General features: G+C 34.2%; 1 long non-coding RNA gene across 1 annotated transcript in view; it reads left to right on the forward strand.

Annotated features, from left to right (window-relative positions):
• LOC114896524 overlaps positions 1-27,329 on the forward strand; it is a 37,109-nt gene extending 9,780 nt beyond the window's left edge. Inside the window, exon 3 of the long non-coding RNA XR_003793827.1 lies at positions 27,278-27,329. This is a non-coding gene — a long non-coding RNA (uncharacterized LOC114896524). The remainder of the gene's footprint in view (positions 1-27,277) is intronic.
• The last annotated feature ends 300 nt before the right edge of the window (positions 27,330-27,629 follow it).

Raw genomic sequence — 27,629 nt, forward strand, 5'->3', positions numbered from 1 at the left:
CTTCTTTGGAGAAATGTCTATTTAGGGCTTCTGCCCATTTTCAGATTGGGTTGTTTGTTTTTTTGATATTGAGCTACATGAGCTGATTGTATATTTTGGAGATAAATCCTTTGTCAGTTGCTTCATTTGCAAATACTTTCTCCCATTCTGAGGGTTGTCTTTTCATCTTGTTTATGGTTTCCTTTGCTGTGTAAAAGCTAAGTTTCATTAGGTCCCATTTGTTTATTTTTGTTTTTATTTCCATTTCTCTAGGAGGTGGGTCAAAAAGGATCTTGCTGTTATTTATGTCATAGAGTATTCTGCCTATATTTTCTGCTAAGAGTTTTATAGTGTCTGGCCTTACATTTAGGTCTTTAATCCATTTTGAGTTTATTTTTGAATATCGTGTTAGGGAGTGTTTTAATTTCATTTTACAAGAAGCTGCTAGACTCTATTACATGATGTTTGTATTATTTTACATTTCCCACAGAACTGCATGAGAGTTCCAGTGACTCCATGTCCTCATCAACACTTGGCGTTTCCAGTCTTTATAATTTTAGTTTTTCTTGTATGTTTGTCGTGGAATCTCACTGTGGTTTTAATATAAATTTCCCTGATTACTAATGATGTTGAGCATTGTTTCTTGTATTCATCATCCATTTGTATATAATCCTTTGTGAAGCTACTGTTCAAGTCATTTCAACACTTTTAATTAGATTATTTACCATTTTATGACTGATACATTTTATATTTTAGATACATGCTCTTTGACAATTTATATGTTGTGAATATTTTATTTTGCTCTGTGGCTACCCTTTTCATTTATTTAATCATGTCTTTCTAAGAACATAATATTTTAATTTTGATGGTTCACAGTTTATCAATATTTTTCTTCTTTAGTTCCTACTTTTTGTAGTCTATCTAAGAAATCATTGCCTAATCCAAGTTTGCAAAAATTTTCTACTGCTTTCTTCTATAACTTTTCTACTTGTGACTTAGTAATGTTTAGGTCTATGTTCTTAAGATTAAATGTGTGTTGTGTGAATTAAATATTGAGATTCATATGCATATCCAGTTGCTCCAAGACTGTTGAAAAGACTGCACTTTCTTCATTGAATTGCCTTTTGCTTTTGTCAAAAGTGTAATAACTGTGAGTCTTTTTCTATAATCTATTCTATTCTGTTGACTAATATATCTATTCTAACAATAACACACTATCTTGATTACTATAGCATTGTCGTATGTCTTCCAAAATTCTTTTTTTATATATAAATTTACTTATTTATTTTTGGCTGTGTTGGGTCTTCATTGCTGCACGTGGGCTTTCTCTACTTGCGGCGAATAGGGGCTACTCTTTGTTGCAGTGTGCGGGCTTCTCATTGTGGTGGCTTCTCCTCTTGTGGAAAGCTGGTTCTAGGCATGTGGGCTTCAGTAGTTGTGGCACTTGGGCTCAGTAGTTGTGGCTTACAGGCTTTAGAGCACAGGGTCAGTACTTGTGGCACACTGTCTTAGTTGCTCTGGGACATTTGGGATCTTCCCAGACTAGGGCTTGAACCCATGTCCCCTGCATTGGCAGGCAGATTCTTAACCACTGCGCCACTGGGGAAGTCCCCCAAATTATTTTTTAAAACTGTTTTTGGGGCTTCCCTGGTGGCACAGTTGTTGAGAGTCCGCCTGCCAGTGCGGGGGACACGGGTTCGTGCCCCGGTCCGGGAGGATCCCACATGCCACGGAGAGGCTAGGCCCGTGAGCCGTGGCCGCTGAGCCTGCGCGTCCGGAGCCTGTGCTCCGCAACAGGAGAGGCCACAACAGTGACAGGCCTGCATAACGCAAATAAAAACACCTGTTTTTGGTTATTCTAGGTTATTTGCATTTCTACATAAACTTTAAAATCAGCTTAATCAATTTTACAAAAAAAAATCTTTTGGAATTTTAGTTGTGATTGCAATGAATCTAGAGATCACTATCAGAAAGACTGATATCTTAACAGTATCAAGTCACCCTGTCCTTGAACTAATAATTTTTGCAACTGTTTCTTTCAACCTGAAAACTTTATATATATATGTATTTTCTTTAGAGTTGTTTCTTTAGATCCTTCATTCAATTATAGAGAGCTCTTTCTAGTTCTTTCCTTTTCAATATTTGTTTATCCCCAACTTTAAACTTGAAGGATCTCAAAGCACTCTACCACAACTGCAAAAAAGAAAAAAGTCTATGTCAGGGCAGGGAGGAACTGGTCTCTTCAAAATTATAAAACTAAAAGGTCATCTTCCACATCACACTCCTCCCCACCAGGTGAGCAAGATGGAAGCTCTACTCCAGGTGGATGCAGCCAAGATAAAGCTCCCTCTCACCCCAGCATTCAGTCCAGGGCTACGATTTCTCCCAGGAGTGCCAGACCAACAGCATTTCTAACCACCCTACCAACCTTGTAAGGCACTTGTAGGGCAGAAGCTCCACTCCAGGTGTGACAGGCTGAGAATACAGAACCCTCATTGTTATCACTACAGCTCACTCATAGGGCAGTGGATCTCACGCTGGGAAAGGTAGGCTCAGAAGACCAGAGGCTGCTACCTCCACCCAATGCCTCACTGATAGAGTAGCGTTTTCACTCTGAGAAAAACAGGCTGCTGTCCCCATGCCAATTCTGGAGCAATGATGTAGAGGAACTGTCCAGGGAAAGAGGCAGGATGCAAGAACAGAGAGTTCCATGACTCTCCCTAAGGGAACTGACTCTACTTGGAATAGAGTGTGAGGAAGTTCAAGCCTAAGAACACTGTGTCAAAAACAAGGAAGGTTTTGGTGGAAAGCAATTAAGAAGAGGCTGGTAGATTTATGAAAACAACAAGGAAAACAGTAGACCAGTTAGAAGTTTCACAGAGAAAGAGGTAAGAAGTGTCCTTATGGGAATGTTCATAGCAGCACTACTTATAATAGACAAAAAACGGAAACAACTCGTGTCCAATAACTGATAAGTAAATGTGGTATATCCATACAATAGAATTTTATTTGACAATAAAGAGAATAAAGTACATGCTGCAACATTAATAAACCTTGAAAACTTTGTGCTAAGTAAAAGAAGTCAGTTACATAAGACCACATATTGTATAATTCCATTTACATGAAATGTCTAAAATAAGCAAATCTATAGAGACAGAAAGTAGATTAATGGTTGCTTTGGTCTGGGAAGGTTGGAGGTGGGGTGATGTGAAGTGACTACTAATGGGTGTGGGGTTTCTTTCTTGCGTGATTAATATGATATAAAATTGCTGTGATGATTGTTGTACAACTTTGAGTATTGAATTGTGCAATGTTAAGTGGGTGAATTGTATATGAGTTATATCTCAAAAAAATGCTTAAAAAACAAATTATAATAATAGAATTGGAGAGTTTAGAAGGAAGGACAAAGTGGTTTAAAAATTTTGCTTATATTTGTGTGTTATGGAACGATTGTTTGCCCCTGCTCAATATATGTGCTAAAATATAATGCCCAATGTGATAATATTTAGCGATGGGGCCTTTGAGAAGTAATTAGATAATGAGGGTGGAGGTCTCACGAAAGGGATTAGTGCTCTTAGAAAATGCCAGAGAACTAGCCCACCTGTGAGTGTAAAAGCTTACTCATTGAGGATACAGGAAGTCAGCTGTCTGCATCCCAGAAGAGGGTTCTCACCAGAACCCAACAATGCTGGCAGAACTGTGAGAAATAAATTTCTGGTTTTGATAAGGAATATAGTTTATGGTATTTTGCTATAGCAGCTGAGCTTTTAAAGAAAATTCTCTCCTAAATCATGCTACTGAGAAGATAAGTTAACTCTAATAAAGCCAAAAATAAATAAATAAAGGTGACCCATTTAAGAGAGGATTTGGGTAGGTCATTTAGATTCAGTCTGTAGATTGGCTCTTAACCTAAAAAAAGAAAAGAAGCTTACACATTTAGCCCCAGTTAACAGAGTACATGGTCAAAGTCTTATCTATTTTAAAAAATCATATTTGTCCTTAAAATCTCAGAATGATAGCTTGTATGTTGTTAATGGTGAAGGAAGGAGTAGATTAGTGGCCAAATTAGGATTTAGAAGGCTTGTATATATTTTTCCATCAGCCAGGACTAAAGAATATTGAATAAACCTTATTTTTCTGAAAAGACATTTAACCTAAAATTTTTAATTAAAATTTAATAAAAATTTTAATAATACTCTTTTTTTAATAGGAAGCCTACTCAAATACTATCAAAAATTTCCTCGCATTTGTCATTCTTACAATATTTTCAGTTTGAACCATCATTCTTTTAAAATTTTATTCAAAAAAAAATAACAGACTTGTAACAGTTGACCTGCCTTCCCTGTGTTCTACCTAGTACAGTGTTAAAATATAGACATATCTTTTATGAAGACATTAACCTCCTGATGCTATGCCTTGTCTCACCCACCCTCATTGGCTCTCTGTTGTCATAGAGCAATAGTTTACAAACTGAAATTCATATAACATTGAGTTGCACAAGTGACCCATTTGAGTATTTAAAAAATATTAGACTTACATTTATTTTGCTTTGTAATCTCATTCTTTTTTTATACCTTTATTATTTTTTAAATTTTACTGAAATATAGTTGATTTACAATGTGTTAATTTCTGTCCTATAGCAGAGTGATTCAGTTATACATATATATATATATATATATATATTCTTTATCATATTCTTTTCCATTATGGTGTATCGTAGGATATTAAATATAGTCTCCTGTGCTATACAGTAGGAACTTCTTGTTTATCCATCCTATATATAATAGTTTGCATCTGCTAATCCCATACTCCCAGTCCTTCCCTCTCCCCATCCCGTCCCACCTTGACAACCACTAGTCTGTTCTCTATGTCTGTGAGTCTGTTTCTGTTTCATAGAAAAGTTCATTTGTGCTGTTATTTTAGATTCCAGATATGTGATATCATATCGTATTTGTCTTTCTCTTTCTGACTTTCTCACTTAGTGTGATCATCTCTAGGTCCATCCATGTTGCTGCAAATGGTATTATTTCATTCTCATTTAATTTATTTATTTTCAGTCTTTTTCCATTGTATACATACACCACATCATCTTTATCCATTTATCTGTCGATGGCCATTTAAGTTTGTTTCCATGACCTGGCTATTGTAAATAGTGCTGCTATGAACATAGGGGTGCATGTATCTTTTCAAATTATAGTTTTGTCTGGGTATATGCCCAGGAGTGGGATTGCTGGATCATAGGGCAACTCTATTTTTAGTTTTTGAGGAACCTGAATACTGTTTTCCATAGTGGCTGCACCAATTTACATTCCCACCAACAGAGTATGTTCCCTTTTCTCCATACTCTCTCCAGCATTTATTATTTGTAGACTTTTTAGTGATGGCCATTCTGACTGGTGTGAGGTGGTACCTCACTGTAGTTTCGATTTGTATTTCTCTAATAGTTAGTGATGATGAGCATTTTTTCATGTGCCTATTGGCCATCTGTATGTCTTCTTTGGAGAAATGTCTCTTTAGGCCTTCTGCCCATTTTTTGATTGGATAGGTTTTGTTTGTTTGTTATTGAATTGTATGAGCTGTTTACATATTTTGGAAATTAAGCCCTTGTTGGTTGCATCATTTACTAATATTTTCTCCTGGTCCATAGGTTGTCTTTTCATTTTGTTTATGGTTTCCTTTGCTGTGCAAAATCTTATAAGTTTGGGTCCCATTTGTTTATTTTTGCTTTTATTTCGCTTGCCTTGGGACACTGACCTAAGAAAACATTGGGACGATTTATGTCAGAGAATATTTTGCCTATGCTCTCTTCTAGGAGTTTTATGTTGTCATGTCTTATATTTAAGTTTTTAAGCCATTTTGAGTTTATTTTTGTGTATGGTGTGAGGGTGTGTTCTAACTTCACTGATTTGCATTTGGCTGTCCAACTTTCCCAATACCGCTTGCAATCTCATTCTTTGAAATATCTGTTTACCTATGTTTTATAATGTACCTATTATATTGGGGGATACTAGAAATTAGTGGATGAGGAAGGGGAGCAGGGAGGGATGTTAGATGTCCTGTATGGCACAGTCCCAATCAATGAAGTTTTTTCCTGAGTTCTGTATCACTTTCAAAAGAATCACTGGATAGTAGCTGGGTGAAAAGACGACAACTGAATTTCATTTCCCAAGTAAGCAAAAGGTCTTTTTCTTTTACAGTTTTGTTGTTGCTGAAGTTTTTCAGAAATGTAGCCCTATGCAAATTGAGGGAAAATTTTAAAAAGTCACCATTTAGGAAAATTACATCACTTGTAACAACCATGTTAGTGGTATATATGTTGCCAATTCAACACACCTGAATCAGCCTGCCTTTATACGTGATTCTATCTTCAGTGATTCAAGTCCAAGCATCTGAATTCTTTATTATGTCTTCTAATGCACTCACGTCTGGGCATTTCTGTCTTGAAATTTTCTTCTTTATATTAAAGTTGTTTTTTGTAGTTAAGTATATGGATAAGTTATATTATCTATAAATTTTATTTTTAAATAGTGAAGTGAAGATTATATCTTTATACTATTTCATATATATGCATATGTGTGTGCATATACTACTCATATATAATAAATATATATTTTTTATAAAAATGGATCTTTGGGGCAGACAGAGTTGAGATCACCACTCTGTGGGCTGATAACCATGTAATCTGTGGGCTTCAGTGCCTCCCATCAGTTTTCCATTCCTACATCAGCCTTTGCAACTTCTCTACTCTATATGTTCTGCTTTCACCACACCGTACTGGCTGATCATGATTTCCAAATGCGCCATGGATTATGGTGCCTATCCTTATTCCTTTCCTCCATCTCCTTTTTCTGAAAAATGTATACTCTGTTTTATAATACTCTGCTCAATCGGAACACCGTTAGCCAGAGTTTATTTCACTCATTCCCGAACTACTGTATAATTTTGCCCTTATCTCCAAAACAACATTCCTATTTCTATCTTCCCAGTTAAACTGTAAACTTCTAAAGGGCAGGGGTGATGTTTCTTTTTCATTCCTCGAGGGCAAAGATTGTGTTGTATTCATTTCTATCAGCACTTGCTTGCCTAAAAGAATGTTTTTTGATTATTCACTAGTCAATATAATTTTCTTTCTCAATGAACTAAATGACAAATATAAACAGCTTAATGCATGACGTTGATTTGAATTTTCAGCCCCCTCACACACACACCAAGAATTAAATGTTTATGGACACACAGTCCTAACCTCCGTTTGAGCCCTGGTGGCCTTACCTGACAGGTTTCCTCCAGTACCTGCCACCACTGTCACATTTTTGCACATATTCTCTCGTGGCTCCAGCCATTGTCCCAGAGTAATGCCAATTTCTCATCAATTCTTCCTCTTTACATCCTGAAACAGAATTTAAAAACAGTCAAAACATTAGGAAAAATATTGTCTCTTTGTCAGCGTGTTTTCTCCAGCGATTTTGATTCCTGTGATTGAATTACCAGTCCGCCATCCAGGCATTCTTAACACCCAAGTTAGTTACTTCCCAAATCAACTGTTGGGCCACTTCTTCCCATAATACCAAAGTTGGCAAACAGCCTTTGAACTTGAGAAACATCTCATGTATGCAAAGCCACGCACTTTAATTAATGGGGGTAAATAAAATGGAGGTTTTTCACAAATACGCTTTTCATTAACAAATAAGTTGTGGAAGGCAATAGAAATTGTTTTAATTTAGCATCTTTATTTTAAAAAGATATTACATAAGGGTTTACAATTATTATGAAATATAGAAGTTTACTGAATTTAAATTTATGTAATAAATAAATGTGCTTACAAAATTCAAATGGTAGCTAAAAAATTCAGTGAGAATAGAAGCAAAACTGATTACTATATAAAGAGTGAGCCAATGTTATACAATAAGTGATGGTTTACTTGTTTACTGATTATCTTAGTGTAACCCAAAAGTACTACTAGTGTGGTTTCAGTAAATAAACAAAGGAATGGACTATAGAGGGTCCTGTATTAAAATGAGAAGACAGGGCTTCCCTGGTGGCGCAGTGGTTGGGAGTCCGCCTGCCGATGCAGGGGACACGGGTTCGTGCCCCGGTCCGGGAAGATCCCACATGCCGTGGAGCGGCTGGGCCCGTGAGCCATGGCCGCTGAGCCTGCGCATCCGGAGCTTGTGCTCCGCGGCGGGAGAGGCCACAACAGTGAGAGGCCCGTGTACCGGAAAAAAAAAAAAAAAAAAAAAATGAGGAGACAGTTTTATAAGAATGGCATACTAAATCTTGAATATGATCTTTGAAAATATTTCTATAGGTAAAATTCTATGAGTCTTTCCCAGCTATGTTTCTGCCAATAGGAATACAATCTATGGTTTAGAAGAGATGTGTCCTTGTGAAATTCCCTGTAAATTTCCTTTAACAGAATCCTCTGTTCTTACTAGTAAAATAAGAGATTATACTTTTGTAATAAAATTTCACTCTAAAGATTAAATAAAATTTGTATTAAATGTGACAATAAACTTCTCTGTCTGAATACTTAATATTGAAATAACCCATAATATATAAATACTCTAAGAAATCTCAAACTACAAATAATTTTCCAAGTCTGAAAATTTTTTCCAGAAACTTTTTATCCTTGGAGGCCAGAATCATATAAGAAGATACATCCTTTAGGTCCCGTGCACCCTCCCTCCTTCTCTTCCTTTAAATACTGAAATTTTTTCTTAAATATTTTTGTGTGGAGATTTAAGCTTCAGTTTCAACCATTAATATTATGCCAGAAAAATAGCATTTATAGGATTTAGAGCTGGAAAAAATAGTAGAAACCATATACTTTAATACAACCTTGGTGTTTTATTAATTCGAAATGAGTTCTAAAATTATGATGAATTTCTAGGGCACTCACCAAAGTAGTACTAGAATCTGGGTTTCCTTGCAATACTGGAGTCTTCTAATAATTGCAAGAAGTTGAAACGCTTGTGTTACAGTCCTGGTTGGAGCATTTTTGAAAGAAAATGAAATTATTATTTTTCTCTCTTCTTTATCCTTCTCTTTTTCTAAACTTCATAATCAATCTTTCTTCTACATGTCTCCAAAAAACAAATTATCTATCTTCAGTAAAGCTACATTTGATGTCAGGACTTCCTCAACAGCCAGTCACAAATGCCCTTTGTAGTAGTTGGTAATTTAATTCACCCTTTTATCAGTCAAGTTCAGCAGCTAATATTTGACAAGCAGGGGTTACAAACCTGGGTAGCTTTTGACATACACAATTTACTAGCCAGAATCCCAAATCAATGACTTTGAAACTGAATCTTGCTGCCAGTGTATATTTCTTTGATTGCATAGAGTTTTTAAAAATTGAATTTGAATGCTTAATTAAGGGCAGACTTACCAGTGTGTCACAGTTTCTACATACCCTGTTACTTCTGTGTGTGACATTTGATGTTCAGTTTATGTTATGGTTATGGAACTGAAACCAGCATGAATATCACTTTGTGGTTGTTTCATTTTGTTATGGGAGAGGAGGGTGCATGGATGTTTTCTTCTCATAACAATAATGTTTGGGAAGGATGAAGACAGTCATCAGACTAATAGTGCCACTGATGCTTCAAAGACAAAATCTTCGCACTTGATTCAGGAAATCTTAAAGACCATAAAGCATTGTTAACTGTACATAATATTGTGACACATTTCATATCCCTACCTTGCTAAATACAAAGCGGCGTAATATCTATTAATGTGATTAAATGGGTCAGTTTCTAAATACAGTCTTACTTAAAGCTGCTTTTACATATCTTTTAAAAATGGTTGATTATAGAATTAAAAAAAAACCCCAAAACATTAAGACGGTTAATTAGTATTTTAGTATACATCTTTGAGTATTAGAATTAACTTTTTGTAATAATGATTTTAATTAGAAACACAGTAGTAATATTTTGGTTAGTATTTCATGATATCAATAAAAATATTGCATTGTCTTTTCCCATAAATGCAATGACAAACAGCAAATGGTAAAGATTTTACAAGCTAATTAAATGTCATTAATGAGGGCTATAAAATATATATAAATTGTAGTTTCACTTACTTTTGGAGAATGATTATATTTGACCACAATGGTTAAAAGACTTAGACTTACAAATAATACTTAATATAAGCTTTCTTATGAGAAATTTGGCATGAAAATTAAATATGGCCTGAATAAAAGAGTAAAAAAATTATTTTACAAATCTTGCTTCAAATATGCTTCCTCTGCAAATGTATTAGAAATCAAAATCAAATAAATTAAAATTTTTCTTTTCAACCAACATTAACAACTAATGATTAATCTGAATCTGAATGAGCATGACAAATTGGAATCTTATTTGCAAACAGTCAAAATTATGAAAATCAATGCTGCATGGTCTAAATATTATTCTTCACTGACTAGGGAAATATAACCTTTGTTTTGGGTTTATATAAAATATATTATAATTGTTCATACAGTTTTATGAAGAAAGACTTTTCCATTTTAAAGTTATTAGATAATTTTAGTAATCATATTGACAATAAGTGGTTTATCACTTTTCATAATATTATTCTCAATATTTGTCAACATCTATTTAATTTTATTTAATTATTTTAATATTTGATAGTTTGCTTATCCTTTCAAAGTGTGAAATATACAAATATGCCATTTTATTTTTTTCCAATGGAATAGAGCTTTAAATTTGTATTTTCCTTTTTTTAAAAAAAGCACTTTTATTGTGTATTGGATCTAAAACAATGGTTTGATTAATATTAATACAGTCATGGATTTTTTTGTGTGTATTTCAAAATTTATATTCTCCATCACAACACTAGGAAAAAAAAATATCTGTCCCTCCGCCGGACTACTGTTAGTTTGATGATTATACTAATATTAACTGCTTCACTTGAGTAAGCAAAGAAGAAGTAAAATACCAGTCAGACCAGCTGTTAATTCACAGAGTGTTGTACTATGCTTATTAAAAATACCCAAAAGATGTACCTTTGTGATTCAGTCTTTTGAATTAGAATCAGAATATTAATCATGCCTCAGGCCTAAATTAAACATTGGAAGGCCCCTTAAGAATTTTCACCAAATTTTCTTGGATTTTTCTTTATTGGGTCTTCCTAGACTCTGTTTAGCTCTGTAATTGCTTTGCTCCTTTGTTGATAGGTTAAAGCACAGTGTGATTTTCTCCATGTCATAATATTTAAGAGGACGGCTCAATGGTCTACTCCAAGTTGCAAAGTGCAGCTGAGACACTGATTTATAACAGAAATAGTGTTTACAATGTCAAATAAAGTATGAAGTAAGAACAACTATGTATTTAAAATCTATAGCTATAAAAGGATCTGAATCGTTACTATCTTCATATCATTTATATTCTGAAGGGGTTATCTTAAGTGACCCTGCCAAATGTGGATGACCTCTTATATGTGAGTATGCAAATGCAAGAAAAAATAAGGAAAACCTATCAAGCATGTTCAAAATACACTATAGTCTGATTTCAGAAAATGGTCAATGTTACTAATGAATGTATGCCTGAGTACTTACATATGGACCCAGTTTCAAAAATAGAAGTGTGTGATTAAGGTAACATTTGTGCATCTATCTGTCTAAGAACTGTGTCTTGAGTGTACTGTTTATTTATCCTGGAGGACAATTTGAACTCCACACATGAGACCAAAAGGAATGTTATGACCTTGAAATATTTCTTTAACATTTAACATATCTCTACCACCTCACTCTCCAGGCAAAAGGATGAAATGGAAAAGTATATCAATTTGAGAGAGTGTATTATTTTTAAAATAATCAATGATAGTCATAAAGTGCCAGTGCTCTTCCTATATCACAACACTTTTTTTCCCATTTCTCAATTAAACTTATGATAAATTACTAATATTTAAATAAGAACTTTGTTAATTCTGAACCCCCCACAATTATTTTTGGAAAGAGAAAACACGTCTCCTAAAATTGATATTTGATTTACTAACACATTTGTTTGAAGCAGCAGGCTCAGGTTTTTAAGGGTTTGCTTAACAATATTTTGGCTAAAGTGACAGTACGTGGACTTTATCTTGGCAGTACTTGTATATTATATAACACAACACAATAATAACTGCTGTTCAATGTGATAAAAACAAGGGGAAATTTTATCTATTCATAGTATTGTTAAGACAAAAACAAAAAAATTATATATTTTGGGGTGAAGTAGTAACAGCTTACCCACTGGTATGTTAACTAGTTCCTATTAAAAGACTTAACAGAGGAAATATAAATTCATTTGACCTGTTAGGTATCTAAAAATTAGTGCTGTACACTGTTATAGGCAATTTTGGTAGCTAGTAACCTGGGGGGAAAAAAACCCAACACAATAACCAAAAGGAAGCATGTATCAATATTTCGGAAAGAAGTGTGACCAGTGACTGGTGAGTACTTGGAGAATCTAACTTTGCAAGTATGGCGCCAGTGGTGCTTTGTTGTGAAACAGAACTTCATTGATGTTCTGAACTAGACCGTGCCTCTCTTCTTCCCTTCTCTTTGAAAATCTTCAGAGCTGCTTGGGTGATGGACAAATGAATTACAGCTTATTCTTAGAAATATGTGGATTATGAAGTAATCTGCTGGTTTTAAAAAAATCAAATGCAATTTTGTCAACTATTTTCATTAGAGACCAAACTGTGACCAATAAAGAAACAATAACTGAAGGAAAAATTTCCAGTGACCCTCTGTGATAACATTAGAAATGAAGATTAGAACAAATTCAATAAATATAAAATATTTAGTAAATGGAAGACTGATGAGATCTATGAGCTTATGACCTCTTCTGTTGCTCCAGACTATCATGATTTAGTATTTTTTTGAAGAGGAACTTATAATAGTTCTATAAAATCTAACTCTAACCACTATAACTATTTTACCAATTTTGTTTTGTGTATCCTCCATTTTTTGTTTGAATACTTTAAAGCACATCCCAAACAGCATATCATTTCACCCACAAATACTCAAATATCTGTTATTAACAAAGAATACCCCAATATTTTTGTTGTAGTTTTTCTTAAACATTTTAGCCATTTTTTAAATTGAAGCATAGTTAATTTACAATGTTTTGTTAGTTTCAGGTGTAAAGCAAAGTGATTCAGTTATATTCTTTTCCAGATTTTTTTCTATTACAGGTTATTACAAGATAGTGAATATCATTCCCTGTGCTATACAGTAGGTTCTTGTTGTTTATCTGTTTTATGTAGAGTAGTATATATATGTTAATCCCAAATTCCTAATTTATCTCTCTCCCCTTGCCCCCACTATCTCCTCTGGTAACATAAGTTTGTTTTCTATGTCTGTGAGCCTATTTCTATTTTGTAAATAAGTTCATTTGTATCATTCTTTTAGATTCCACTTATAATTGATATAGCATTTATCTTTATCTGACTTAATTCACTTAGTATGATAATCTCTAGGTCCATTCATGTTGTTGCAAATGGCAATATTTCCTTCTTTTTTATGGCTGACTAATATTTTACTGTGTATGTATACCACATCTTTTGTATCCATTCATCTGTCAGTGGACATTTAAGTTGCTTCCATGTCTTGGCTATTGTAAATAGTGCTTCTATGAACATTGGGGTGAATGTACCTTTCAAATTATAGTTTTCCCTGGGTATATGTCCAGGAATGAGATTGCAAGATCATATGGTAATTCTATTTTTAGTTTTCTAAGGAACCTCCATGCTGTTTTCCATAGTGGCTGCACCAATTTACATTCTCACCAACAGTGTAGGAGGGTTCCCTTCTCTTCACACCCTCTCCAGCATTTATTGTTTGTAGACTTTTTAATGATGGCCATTCTGACTGGTGTGAGGTGATACCTCATTGTAGTTTTGACTTGCATTTCTCTAATAATTAGCGATGATGAGCATCTTTTCATGTGCCTGTTGGTCATCTGTATGTCTTATTTGCTGAAGTATTTTAAAGGCTAACACCAAAAAGTTCCATTCCACCCTAAATTCTTTAGTATGTATTTCTAACAATTAAAGTTTGTTTAAACCAATAAAATTAAAAATATAATTCCTGGGCTTCCCTGGTGGCGCAGTGGTTGAGAGTCCGCCTGCCGATGCAGGGGACACGGGTTCGTGCCCCGGTCCGGGAAGATCCCACATGCCGTGGAGTGGCTGGGCCTGTGAGCCATGGCCACTGAGCCTGCGCATCTGGAGCCTGTGCTCCGCAACGGGAGAGGCCACAACAGTGAGAGGCCTGCGTGTCGCAAAAAAAAAAAAAAAAAAAATTATATATATATATATATAATTCCTTAATATCATCTAATTACCTGGTCCATGTTAAAATATTTCCATTTTTCAGATGAGCTCAATTTTTGCAAATAGTTTTTAAATAAGGATATAAATACCGTTTATACATTGCATCTGGTCAATTAATCCTTTTAAATAGTTTAAAGTATATTACAGTTCATCCTTCTTTTTTTGACATTTATTTATTTAAAATTCTGGGTATTTTCCCTGAAGAATTTTCCACATTCTGGATTTGGTTGATTCCCCTGTGTTTACTATAAACTTACAATCACATTTAGAGTTTGATTAGATTAAAGTTTAATTGACTCTTTACTTTGTATTTTCTCCCATCAGAAGACATATATCTAGCTGCTACACATTTAGTGATGATAAAACATATCAGTAATAAACTGACAGAAATATGAAAATATGCCTTACTATTTTTAACAGCAAACAATAAGAAAGAATGCATATGTCCATCAATAAGGGATTGGTTAAATAAACAAGGGAATACTATACAGCTGAATAAAAAAATAGAACATAATCTCTAGGATATGCTGTTCAATGAAAAAGCATTTCAGAGAAATGTGGCATGGTATACGCATAACATATATGTGTATGCTAATATTTTATGTATATAGTATGCCACCATTTAAAAATTAGGAAATATGTGTAAATATATGTATATAATATTTAGTTATATTAAAATAGGCATATAAATCATGAAATTTAAGTAAGTGTAGGCATCACCTAGAATGGATGGGAAGGAATAGAGTGGATGGGATAGTGATAGAAGCTGGACCTCTCTGTAGATAAATAATAGATTTGTAGATTTAACTTTGGAGCAATGTAAATATTTTATGAGTTATAAAACAAAATAATCCTTTATATCTGTAGGGTAACATAGACCTAAGACAAAAAACAAGCCTTCAAATAACTCTAAATTGTCTTCCATACCATGCTGTTGACTGTAAGGTTGAAGTTATTCTGAATTGGCTGTGTGTATATTGTGGGATAAATCCAAAGATTGAGAATGTCCATTGTGATTAAAGGAGAAACAAATTTAAAATGAGATTATGTTAAAATCCTGTATTTGAATTGAAAATCATCAATAAAAACAGACCATATACCATGCCTTAAAAAAAAAGTGGACAAACACAGAATTTCTATGGCTCTCCACTCAAAAGGCCAGGAAATATGACCAACCTAGTTTAAGTGAACATTCCTAGCACTCAGAGTGCAGTTTCTAAAATCTATTTTCACTGGAAGGACAGTAGCCCTTGCAGAAAAAGCTGATTCTGTGTTCTAAATCTGGACCATGTAATGTTCAATATGAGCCTGGAAAATATGTTACATCAGAAAGCAAATAATTTATTCAAGAAACCTAGGATCATATTCATAAAATTAGAGTCAACCTAAATAAGCTCCCAAGAAGCAAAGACGAAATGATTTAAGCATCAATAAGGATTAGAGTACAATGGATTGTAACTCATCAAATATGTTTAAGTACATCAGTTCACAATTACATTAATATACTTAGTCACCTTTGGAGAATGTTGGGCAAATATTTAGGAAATATTGGCAAATAAAGGAAATTAAGCCAGCATTTACCCTACAATCCTATATAATATGAACATCAGCATAAACAAATAGTCAATGACCGAAAGTTTGTCTTTATGAAAGTATTCCAGGTAATCAATGAAGAGGAATGTTGGAAGTAAAATATCAATATTTTTATGCCTAAGGAATTAATGGATCTAGGTTATGATTATCAATGATTTTTCCTCACAAAAAGGGAAACAGTCAGACATTATATACTTCATAATGAACGTACACAAAACTACCTACAAAGCAATCTTGAACAAAAATCCAAACAAAACTGAACAACCCTCTAGATCTGACTATAAACTTTAATAAATTGTGAGGATGGAAGGCCATGTTAAACTCACAAATTGGATAAAATATACAACATTCAGACTATGGAAAACTACAAGGGAAAAGACAGAATAAAGAGGCAGATATATAGAGGAAGAATCTAAAATGGAATATTTTAGAATAATCCAAAAGGAAAAAAGGATCCACAAATTGACTGAATGAATCTTAGTTGATCCAAATTTAGACAAACACTTCAAAAAATATTCCCAAAGAATCAGGGAAAGATGGACACACTTGATTTTGACGACATTAAGGTGCATTATTATTATTTTAGGTATGCTGATTATATTGCAAATGTATGTTTTAAAAAAGAACTCATTTAAAGGACATTTTGGTTGCTTTCAAGTTTTAGCATTTGTGAATAAAGCTAAAGCTCTACATATTTGTGTGGACATAAGTTTTCAAATTATTTGAATAAATACCAAGGAGTGCAATTGCTGAATTGTATGGTAAGAGCATGTTTAGTTTTGTAAGAAACTGCCAAACTGTCTTCCAAAGTGGCTGTACCATTTTGCACTCCCACCAGCATGAGCGAAGGTTCCTCTTGTTCTACATCCTTCCCAGCATTTGGAGATGTCAGTGGTTTGGATTTTAGCCATTCTAATAGGAGTGTAGTGGATCTTGTTGTTTGTATTTGCAATTTCATAATGACATATGATGTTGAGCATGTTTAATATGTTTATTAGCCATCAGCGTATCTTTTTTGGTAAGGTGCCTGTTTATATCTTTTACTCATTTTTAATTGAGTTGTTTGTTTTCTTAATCTTGAGTTTTAAGAGTTCTTTGTATGTTTTGGATAACAATCCTTTATCAGATATGTGTTTTGCAGATTGTCTCCCAGCTGGTGGCTTCTTTTCATTCTCTTAATAGTGTCTTTTGCAGAGCAGAAGTTTTTAATTTAAATGAAGTCCAACTTACCAATTTTTTCTTTTAAAGCTCATACTTTTGCTGTTGTATCTGGAAAGTCATCAACAATACCAAAATTATCTAGATGCTCCCCTATGTTATCTTCTAGGGGTTTATATTTTTGTGTTTTGCACTTAGCTCTTTGATCCATTTTGAGTTAAATATTGTGAAGGATATAATATCTATGTCTAGATTCATTTCTTTGCATAGATGTCCAGTTGTTCCTGCACCATTTGTTAAAAGATTATTATTTCTCTATTCAATAGCCTTTGCTCCCTTATCAAAGATAAGTTGACTTTGTGTGGGTCTATTATGAACACTCCTTTCTGTTCCTTTTATCTCCTCTATTCTTTCCCCAACACCACACTGTCTTGATAACTGTAGCTTTACAGTAAGTCCTAAAGTTGAGTAGTGTCACTATTCTGTGTTCTTCTTCAATGTTATGGTTGGCTATGATGGGTCTTTTGCCTCTCTATATAAACTTAAGAATCAGTTTTGACAATGTCCACAAAATAACTTGTTGGGTTATTGGTTGAGTTTGCATTGAGTTTCTAGATCAAGTTGGGAAGAACTGACTTTATTTATTTATTTATTTATTTATTTATTTATTTATTTATTTATTGGCTGCGTTGGGTCTTTGTTGCTCCACGCAGGCTTTCTCTAGCTGCGGCCAGCAGGGGCTACTCTTCATTGTGGTGTGCAGGTTTCTCATGGCGGCGGCTTCTCTTGTTGAGGAGCATGGGCTCTAGGTGCACAGGCTTCAGTAGTTATGGCACGTGGGCTCAGTAGTTGTGGCTCACAGGCTCTGGAGCACAGGCTTGGTGGTTGTGGTGCACGGACTTGGTAGCTTCGTGGCATGTGGGATCTTCCGGGACCAGGCATTAGGCCCATGTCTCCTGCATTGGCAGGCGGATTCTTGGCCACTGCATCACCAGGAAAGTCCCAGAACTGACATCTTAATAAAATTGAATCTTCCTATTCAGGTACATGGAATATGTCTCCATTAATTTCTTTTTATTTCTTGCGTCAGAGTTTTATCGTTTTCCTCATATAGATCTTGGACATATTTTGTTAGATTTATACCTAAGTATTTAATATTTTTGGTGATAATGTTAATAGTATTATGTTTTTATTTCAGATTCCAATTGTCCATTGGTGTTATGTAAGCAATTGACTTTTGTGTATTAACACTGTATTCTGCAAATCTTCTATAATTGCTTATTATTAGTTCCAAGTCTCTTCTTGTTGTCATTAATTTAGATGATCTATTTCTTCCTGTGTAAGTTTTGGCAGATTGTGTCTTTGAAGGAATTGGTTCTTTTCATTTAGGTTATCAAATTTGTTGGCATAGAGGTGTTCCTCATAATCCTTTAGTATCCTCTTAATATCTATGGAATCAGTAGTAGTTGGCTCCTGAAATATCAGAAATAAATGAGTCACTAATGTCAGAAATAAAAATTTCTGATATTCGTGATTTCTGTCTTCTTTCTTTTTCTTACTTAGTCAATCTAGAGGTTTGTAAGTTTTATTAACCTTTTCAAAGAACCATCTTTTAGTTTCATTTTCTGTTGATATCCTGCTTTCAATTTCATTGATTTCTGCTAATTTTTACTACTTATTTTCTTCTGGTTATGTTAGATTTAATTTATTCTTAGTTTTCTAGTTTTATAAGTTAGAAGCTTATATTATTCATTTTAGATTTTCTTTCCTAATAGATACATTCAATGCTATGGTTTTCCCTCTACGTACTGCTTTTGCTGTATCTCACAATTTTGATGTTATGTTTTCATTTCCATTTCAAATATTTCTAAGTTCAAAATACTTTTTAATTCCTCTTGAGACTTGTTATTTGACCTGTGTGTTATCTAGAAGCATGTTGTTTAAACTCCAAATATTTTGGGATTTTTCCAGCTAACTTTCTGTTATTGGTTTCCACCTTAATTCTATTGTGATCTGAGAGCACAATACATATTACTTTAATTCTTTTAAATTTGTTAAGTTGTGCTTTGTCGTCCAGAATGTGGTCTATCTTTGTTAATGTTCAGTGTCAACATGATGAAAATGTGTATTCTGCTCTTGTTGGATGAGATATTATATAAAGGTCAGTTAGATCCAGTTGATTGGTACTGTTCAGTTGAATTCTGTCTTTACAGATTTCCTACCTGTTGAATTTATTAATTACTGACAGAGGGATGTTGAAGTCTCCAACTATAAGAGTGGATTCGACTATCTCTCCTTGAAGTTCTGTCAGTTTACGGCTTATGTAGTTTGATGCTCTGTAGGTAGTTAATGTTACACATTAAGGGTTGTAATGTCTTCTTGGAGAATTGACCCCTTTATCATTATTTAATGCCTGTCTTTATCCCTGATAACCTTCCTTGCTCTTATGCCTGCTTTGTCAGAAATTAATATACCTATTCCAGCTTTCTTTTTATTAGTTTTTGCGTGGAATATCTATATCTATCTCTTTATTTTTAATCAATCTGTATTTTCATATTTAAAATGGGATTTTGTAGAGGATATATAGTTGGGTCTTCTTTATCCACTCTTCCAGTCTCTTTCTTTTTATTGGTGTATTTAGAACATGGTGTCTAAAGTGATTATTCCTTCTCTAACAACCTTCCTTTCTTTATATAGATCTGGGTTTCTTACCTATATAATTTTCCTTCTCTCTGAAGGACTTCTTGTAACATTTCTTGCAAGGTAGATGTACTGACTACACATTACCTCAATTTTTGTTTGTCTGAGAAAGTCTTTATTTCTCCTTTACTTTTGAAGGATAATTTCTCCGGGGACAGAATTCTAGGTTGATAGGTTTTTGTTTCTTTCAGCACTGTAAATACTTTACTCTGCTTTCTTCTTGTTGCCATGGTTTCTAAAGAGAAGATCAGTGTAATTCTTATCCTTGCTCCTCTTCGGTAAAGTGTTTTCCCCCATTCTAGGTTCTTTCAATATTTACTCTTTGTTTTTGATTTTCTGCAGTTTGAATATGCCATGCTTAGTAGTAGACGTTTTGGTATTTATCTTGATTGGTATTTTCTCAGCTTCCTCCATCTGTGGTTTAGTGTCTGTTGTTAATATTTGAAAATCCTTAGTCATTATTACTTCAAATATCTCTTCTGTTCCTTTCTTTTTTCTTCTTCTGTTATTCTCATTATATGTATGTTACACCTTTTGTAATTATGTTACACCTTTTGTAATTGTCTTACAGTTCTTGAATGTCTCATTTTGTCTTTACATTCTTTTTTCTCTTTGCATTTCAGTTTTGGAAGTTTCTTCTTTTTTTGAATTTATTTATTTGTTTATTTTTTGCTGCGTTGGGTCTTCATTTCTGCGTGCGGGCTTTTCTCTGGTTGGGGCGGGTGGGGGCTGCTCTTTGTTGCGGTGCACGGGCTTCTCATTGCGGTAGCTTCTCTTGTTGTGGAGCATGGGCTCTGGGTGCATGGGCTTCAGTGGTTGTGGCTTGCTGGCTCTGGAGCATGTGGGATCTGGCTCGGTGGTGGTTGTGGCGCATGGGCTTGGCTGCTCTGCAGCATGTGGGATCTTCCCGGGCCAGGGCTTGGGCCCACGTCCCCTGCATTGGCAGGCGGATTCTTGGCCACTGTGCCACCAGGGAAGTCCTGAAAGTTTCTTCTGACGTATCTTAAAGCTTACTCATTCATTCCTCCTACATGTCTAGTTTATAGCTGAGCCCATCAAAGGCATTCTTCATTTACTATATAGTGTTTTTTATTTCTAGCATTTTCTTTTGATTTTTTATTGGAATTTCCATCTCTTTGCTTAGAGTACCCATCTGTAATCATATTTGTTTAAAATTCTTTGTGTGATACTACCACAATCTTTGCCATTCTAAATCTGATTCTCATACTTTCTCTGTCTCCTCAAGTCATGTTTTTTGTCTTTTAGTATGGCTTATAATTATTCTGTTGAAAGCCAACCATTATGTACCAGGTAAAAGGAACTGAAAGTTCCTGCAGTGGTTGTTTGTGCTCCTGGATTTCTGCCAGCTCTCTGTATCTTCCTGTGTGTCACTAAAATTTGGAGGGAAGCAGTTTTCCGTATTACCTCATCTCTGATAGATCTAAAAAGAGATATTGATTTTTTCAATTTATTCAGTTTTGTCTTATTGTAAGAATGAGAGTGATGATTTCAAAGTTCCTTACAAGAAGGAACAAGAAGTCTTTTTCATCTTTTTTAGTGTATGCATTTACAGGTATAAATTTTTTTTAGTGAGCGCTGCTTTTACTGCATCCCATGTGTTTTGCTATGTTGTGTTTTCATTTTCATTTGTCTGTAAGTATTTTCTAATTTCTCTTTGATTTTTCTCTGATTCATTCGTTGTTTAAGTGTGTGTTATTTAATTCCCACATATTTTTGAATTATTCAATTTTCCTTCTGTTATAGATTTTTTAGATTTATTCCATTATGGTCAGAGAAGATACTTTGTATTATTTTAACCTTTTAAAACTTATTAACCTTGTTTTGTGGCCAATATACAGTCTATCTTGGGGAACATTCTGTGTGCACTGGAGAGGAATGTGTATTTTGCTGTTATTTGGTGGACTGTTCTATAAATGCCTGTTATCTCTAGTTGGTTTATAGTGTGTTCAAGCCCTCTATATCTTTATTGCTCTTCTGTCTAGATGTTCTGTCCATTACTGAAAGTGAGGTGTTGAAGTTTTCAATTCTGTCCATCATTGTTTCATATATTTAGGGGCTCTGCTATTTGTTGTTTGTATGTTTATAATTAGTATATCTTGATGAATTGACCCTTTTATCAATGTACAGTGCCCTCCTTTGTCTGTTGTAGTATTTTTTAACTTAGAATCTATTTTAAAAGATATCAGTGTAGGTAGTGACCCTTCTCTATTTTGGTTGCTATTTGCATGGAATATCTTTGCAATATCATTCTTTTCCCTTTAAACATATTTGTTTCTTTGGGTCTACAGTGGGTCTTTTGTAGACACCATATAGTTGGGTCATATTTTAAAAGTATTTTACCAAATCTCTGCCTTTTGATTGGAAAGTTTTAATACATTAACATTTAAGAGAATTACTGATAAAGACTTACTTTTGCCATTAAAAAAAAAGAACTCATTTTTTAGAGAAGATACTGAAAATTTGTAGATAAAATGATAGCATGTCTGGTATTTCTTTAAAATTGAACTGGAATGGGGAGGGAAGTAGGTCAGAGTACAGGTGAAATAAGATTGTCCATATAGTAATAATTGTTGAAGCTGAGTAGTAAGCATGTTGAGTTTATTATACCATACTCATTATCTTTATATCTATTTGAAAATTTCCTTATAAAGATTGAAAAGAATGTTGATCTGTGTTCAGGTGTTATCAGCTCAACCCCCCCCATTACACCTCTAGGATTTATGTTAATTATGTTAATGAACATTAGTAGCTATATTAATGCATTTAGTATCAATTGATAATCATTGACAAGATCCATTACTTATTAGGTTGCAAAATGGTGATTTTTTTTTTTCTAATTCTGTCATTCCATTTCCATTTACTGGCTACAATTTATTGATAAAATGAAATTTACCTCAATAAATATCTAGTTACCCTGAAATAGAGTTTGTACAGAAAAGGCAGGAAAAATGCTTAATTTTTTTTTAACCTTTATTTAGTACTTTTTAGGGTAGCAGTTTGGTGACCTAGCAATCTCCATTTGTAACAAATAACTAGGGTAAATATCATTGTAAATTCTTTGATTTTTATGTGCTTTATGTTTTAAAACAAATGCTAGTCACTATTATTTTTGATGAGCAAATTATCATCTTAATTCAGAGCAAGCCCCTCTGATTTGACTTTGGATTCTTTTAATATGACCCCATTTTCTCCCTTACTTGTCATTCCAAGTTGTCTCTGGTTCATCTTGAACTTTTCCTGCCCCAGGCCTGAAAAAGTCATTTCTATAAGGAACTATCATTCTCTAGGTAAGCAAAATATTTAGAGGCCATTGTCTGAGCTCTGGGGATTTGCTCATTGCTCATTGCTGTTAGGTTCATACCTTCTAGACCTTTTCAATAGATAAAGCTAGCTTTTATGTAGAATTGGAAATAAAAATATAAATTATGAGTTCTTGTATTTTCTAATCAAATTCAAGATGGTAGAGTTTTAATTATCTGCTTTGATATTATATTTCTTGTTCCTTATATTGAACACCTTGGTATTTACTAATTATTTAAATTTTATTTATTATTTACTAATTAAATAATTAAAGATTCAATCATTTAAATAAATATTTATTATTACATAAATAAAATTTAATTATTTAATCCATATATGTAATATTTTCATTTTAACAGTGCTAATTTAGCTGCTAATATTAAGATTACTGATTGCAGTTAAAATTTTTTTGAAGTCATTTTTGCTTTGATTTGGACTTTAAATGTTATCTCACTAGGTGTTTATAGTCAAAATACTTTATTTAAAAGTAGTCTGAAAATTTGCTTTCCCTCTGATGTTTATGCAACCAATTTATGTATAGTTAGATTTCCATTTTTCAGTTTGCTTTCCAATGTTAGGGATGGTGTTGTATTTTCTTTTTGGATTTTTAAAAATTATGTTAAATATATTATGGTTCCAAATTTAAAACAAAGTACATTCAGAGAAGGCTAGTTTTTAAACCTAGCCCACACCCTCTTTCCTACCTCTCATTTTATGTAATCATGTTGTTTTCTACGCGTAGATATTAATAGGGAAATCTTGGTGAAATTAAATATACTGGCAAAGGATTCCCCTACAGTAAGTATATAAGAAGTGTTCATGATAAAGAAGTAGAGTTAGATATCATCAGTCTAAAAACTGTACCAACAACATGACAAACTACATTTCTCAAGGTAGCAGGCAAACTGAAAAAGTAATAAACTAAAAATATAATCCCAAGGCATATCTAGTATGTCAACAAGACAGAGAACAATACTGAATCTGAATCTCTGTGTAGATACCAGGTGAATTAAAACAAAGAAGACAGCTGAAGTTATTATAATGCTACAGATTTAAATACAGTTGACCCTTGAACAGCATGAGGTGAACCACTAACCCCTGTGCAGTAGAAAATCTGGTTATAACTTTACAGTTCGCCCTCCATATCTGTGGTTCTGCATCCTCGGATTCAACCAACCATGGGGTCATGTAGTATTAATTGAAAAAAAAATTCATATACAAATGGACCCACACAGTTCAAACCTGCGCTGTTCAGTGGTCAACTGTAGCACCCTTAATGCCTCAGAAAAACTGTAATAGGTATATTAAATACTGGGTGTCAATATAGGAGAAATGAGAAAACTCACTTAACACGGAAGTACAAGATGGCTAACCCAAGACGTTTAACTGTCCAGAAATCTTTGGAAAATTCTTACTGTGTTTTAATAAACTGGGTAGACAATTATCAAAAATGGCAAATTTTTAAAGAGTTGGCTGATGTTTGCCATGCTAAACATTGTAACTTAAAGGGAGAAAATACTTCTTAGTCATAATAAGGGAGATAATTTTAGTATTTTTACTTAATATTATTGTTAAGAATACTAACTTCCAGTTGCAAATAAATGAATCAGGGGTTTAAAATGTACAGTGTGTGTGTGGGGGGGGGGGTTCCCTGGTGGCGCAGTGGTTGAGAGTCAGCCTGCCAATGCAGGGGACACGGGTTCGTGCCCCGGTCCGGGAGGATCCCACATGCCGCGGAGCGGCTGGGCCCGTGAGCCATGGCCGCTGAGCCTGCGCGTCCAGAGCCTGTGCTCCGCAACGGGAGAGGCCACAGCAATGAGAGGCCCACGTACCCCAAAAAAAAAAAAAAAAAAGTACAGTGTGGGGAATATAGTCAATAACTATGTAATATCTTTGTATGGTGACATATTGTAACTAGACTTATTGTGGTTATCACTGAAAAATATATAGAAATACCAGATCACTATGTTGTGTAAACAGGAACTAGAATGGTGTTGTAGGTCAATTACGCTTCACAATCAAACAAAACAGCATATTCATGGAAAAAGAGATCAAATTTGTGGCTACCAGAGGTGCAGGGTGAAGGGAGGGGGAAGTGGAGGAAGACCGTCAAAAGGTACCAACTTTCAGTAATAAGATAAATAAGTACTTGTGATGTAATGTACAACATGATAAATATAATTAACACTGCTTTATGTTATATATGAAAGTTACTAAGATAGTAAATCGTAAGAGTTCTCATCACAGGAGTTGCAAGATATTAAAATAAAAATCAGCATGAGTCTGGAGTACTTGTTAGGGGGTTAATTTTAAGCATGTTAGAAAAAAGAGATAAATATTAGATTAGAGTGGGAAGAATACATTGATATAGGTGTGCTCTCCTGGGATTTGTTATTATGTTGATTTGAGTTGAGCATCTGGCATTGGCCTTAACAGTCTTTTATATTGCTTAATTAAAGCCTGGATTTAACAATGGTCTAAAATCAATGAGGTTGCAATTCTGGCATGTTCCTGGCATATTTTAGGCTCAGGAAGAAGGGAATACTGGAGTGAATTTATGATGACCCACTCAGCCTCCCCTTAAGCATTTCTCAGATGAGACCAAGAGAACTCTTCTGGCATCCTTGCTGTCCTCTGTAGACGGGATAATTGCGGAAGGCACCACAATGAAATGGGATTCTGTGGTTTCTGTGGAAGTAATGGGATCACTGAGTGGGAGAGGCCAAATCATGGCTCTCAACCGTTAAAGAAAAAGCATATACAATGACCCTATAAACTACAGAGATGGAATAGTAAACAGGGATCTATTACATTGTCTAATTAATAGTGTCATTAGGGACAAAACAGGTAGTCTACTAAATTATTACTTGGCAAATATAAAGAGAAAAATTGCCTGATAAACAAAAACCTGATACAAATAACATGTGGGTATTCACAGTTTCTTATCCAGGTCTCTATCCTACCTTTGCCTTGCATAAATTCACTGATGGGAAATTATCTCTATGAAGTGGTCCATTCCATTTTTATAATATAGTCGTAATTTCTACCTTTTGGTTCTTGTTCTCTCCAGAACCTCACACAAAGAATCTATCTCTAGACTACCGAGTAGTTCTTCAAATAATTGAAGACAGTTTTATGTTCCATTCTATCCTCAACGTTTTAAGTTCCTTCACTATTCTGGCTGTCACTTAGGTGCATTCCAGTTTGTTAATGACAATGTCTTGAGTCCTTCCATTGTGTGAGTTGAAGCCCAGAAGTTGGTCAGAATTATGACCACCAGGCTTACTGGTTACAGTGGTTCTAATAAAGCAGCCTAAGATTGAAATAGCTCTATTGCCTACTTCCTGAAAAGTTGAATTTAAAAAATAAAATGTAATATTAAAAGTTCTGGAAAGCATGAAATAAATAGTTGTTTTAAAATGTATGTTTATGACAAATCCTTTACAAAGTTCCCTCCTCAAACCCATATCATTCCCCTACTAGTTAAAATATGTCAGAAACTCCTTCTTGAAATGGAATTCTGGCATATAGTCATGGATTTAATGGTCTCATTGGTGTAAAATTGCTTTATGCTCATGGTTCATTTCAAGCTGAGGTATAGACAGAGAAAACATGGTGAATATTTAGGTCAGAATAAACTTTATACAATAAGTGATATATTTTACCCACCAGAACTTCCTTTGCTTCACGTGACATGCTCAGTTTTCACAGGACTAAAACTTCTGCCTTTTCAAAGGACACTAATATGTGCTAACCTAGATAAAATCAAGGTTGATTTTAAAATAGATCTAGAATTAGTACACTTATAAGAGAGCTTGCCATAATTCCAGTCTATGTCATTCCTCCACCAGCTTTACGGGAGAAAGGAGAAACAAGGTGTATATACCTGCTGGAGATATTTTGCAAGTTAAGTATCTATTTCAGAGCATATTAGGGCTTGATAACTTTGCACAGAATTTGGTCAACCATGCGCAGCTAAAGTTCTTCTACTGGATTCCATTGATTAGACATTTGGAGACCAGTGAATACTTGAAATCAAATGCATAGTTTTCACGATAAATGTACATGTCCATTTGTCTAAAAAAAATCCTCAGATTTGTCAGATTTTCAAAGTGGTCCACAAAATACACTTCCCAAAAGATTAAATGGCTTGGGTGGATAAATGTGATGTGTGATATATTCAGAAACTGATAGTCTTTGTTTTTAAAATTAGGGTTTTTGAAGGAGATACTGGAACTTCCAAGTGGGATATTCATGAGTGGAGGGACGTAAACTCCAGGTGGCAGGTACAGTTCAGCTTTGGCTCTGTTTGATTGGAATAGAACACTGTAGATATTAGTTCCTTTTTGAAAGAAAATGTTTCATTGTAGAATAGTATTCTATTTTTTAATGTGGTTATATTGCATTTATAAAGAAACCAAGATTGAAGCAAAATAAAACTGTTAGATAAATTGGTGTGATTAAATAATACTGGAGAGAAAATCGGCAAATATCCTAGTCTGTGGGACTTAACAAGGACCTGATTATTTCTGTCTGAGTTTAATTTACATAGTTGTTAAGACAAA

This window comes from Monodon monoceros, unplaced genomic scaffold (genome assembly GCF_005190385.1).
Source record: "Monodon monoceros isolate NGI ecotype Baffin Bay Population unplaced genomic scaffold, NGI_Narwhal_1 Super_Scaffold_16, whole genome shotgun sequence".
Classification (NCBI taxonomy): Eukaryota; Metazoa; Chordata; class Mammalia; order Artiodactyla; family Monodontidae; genus Monodon; species Monodon monoceros.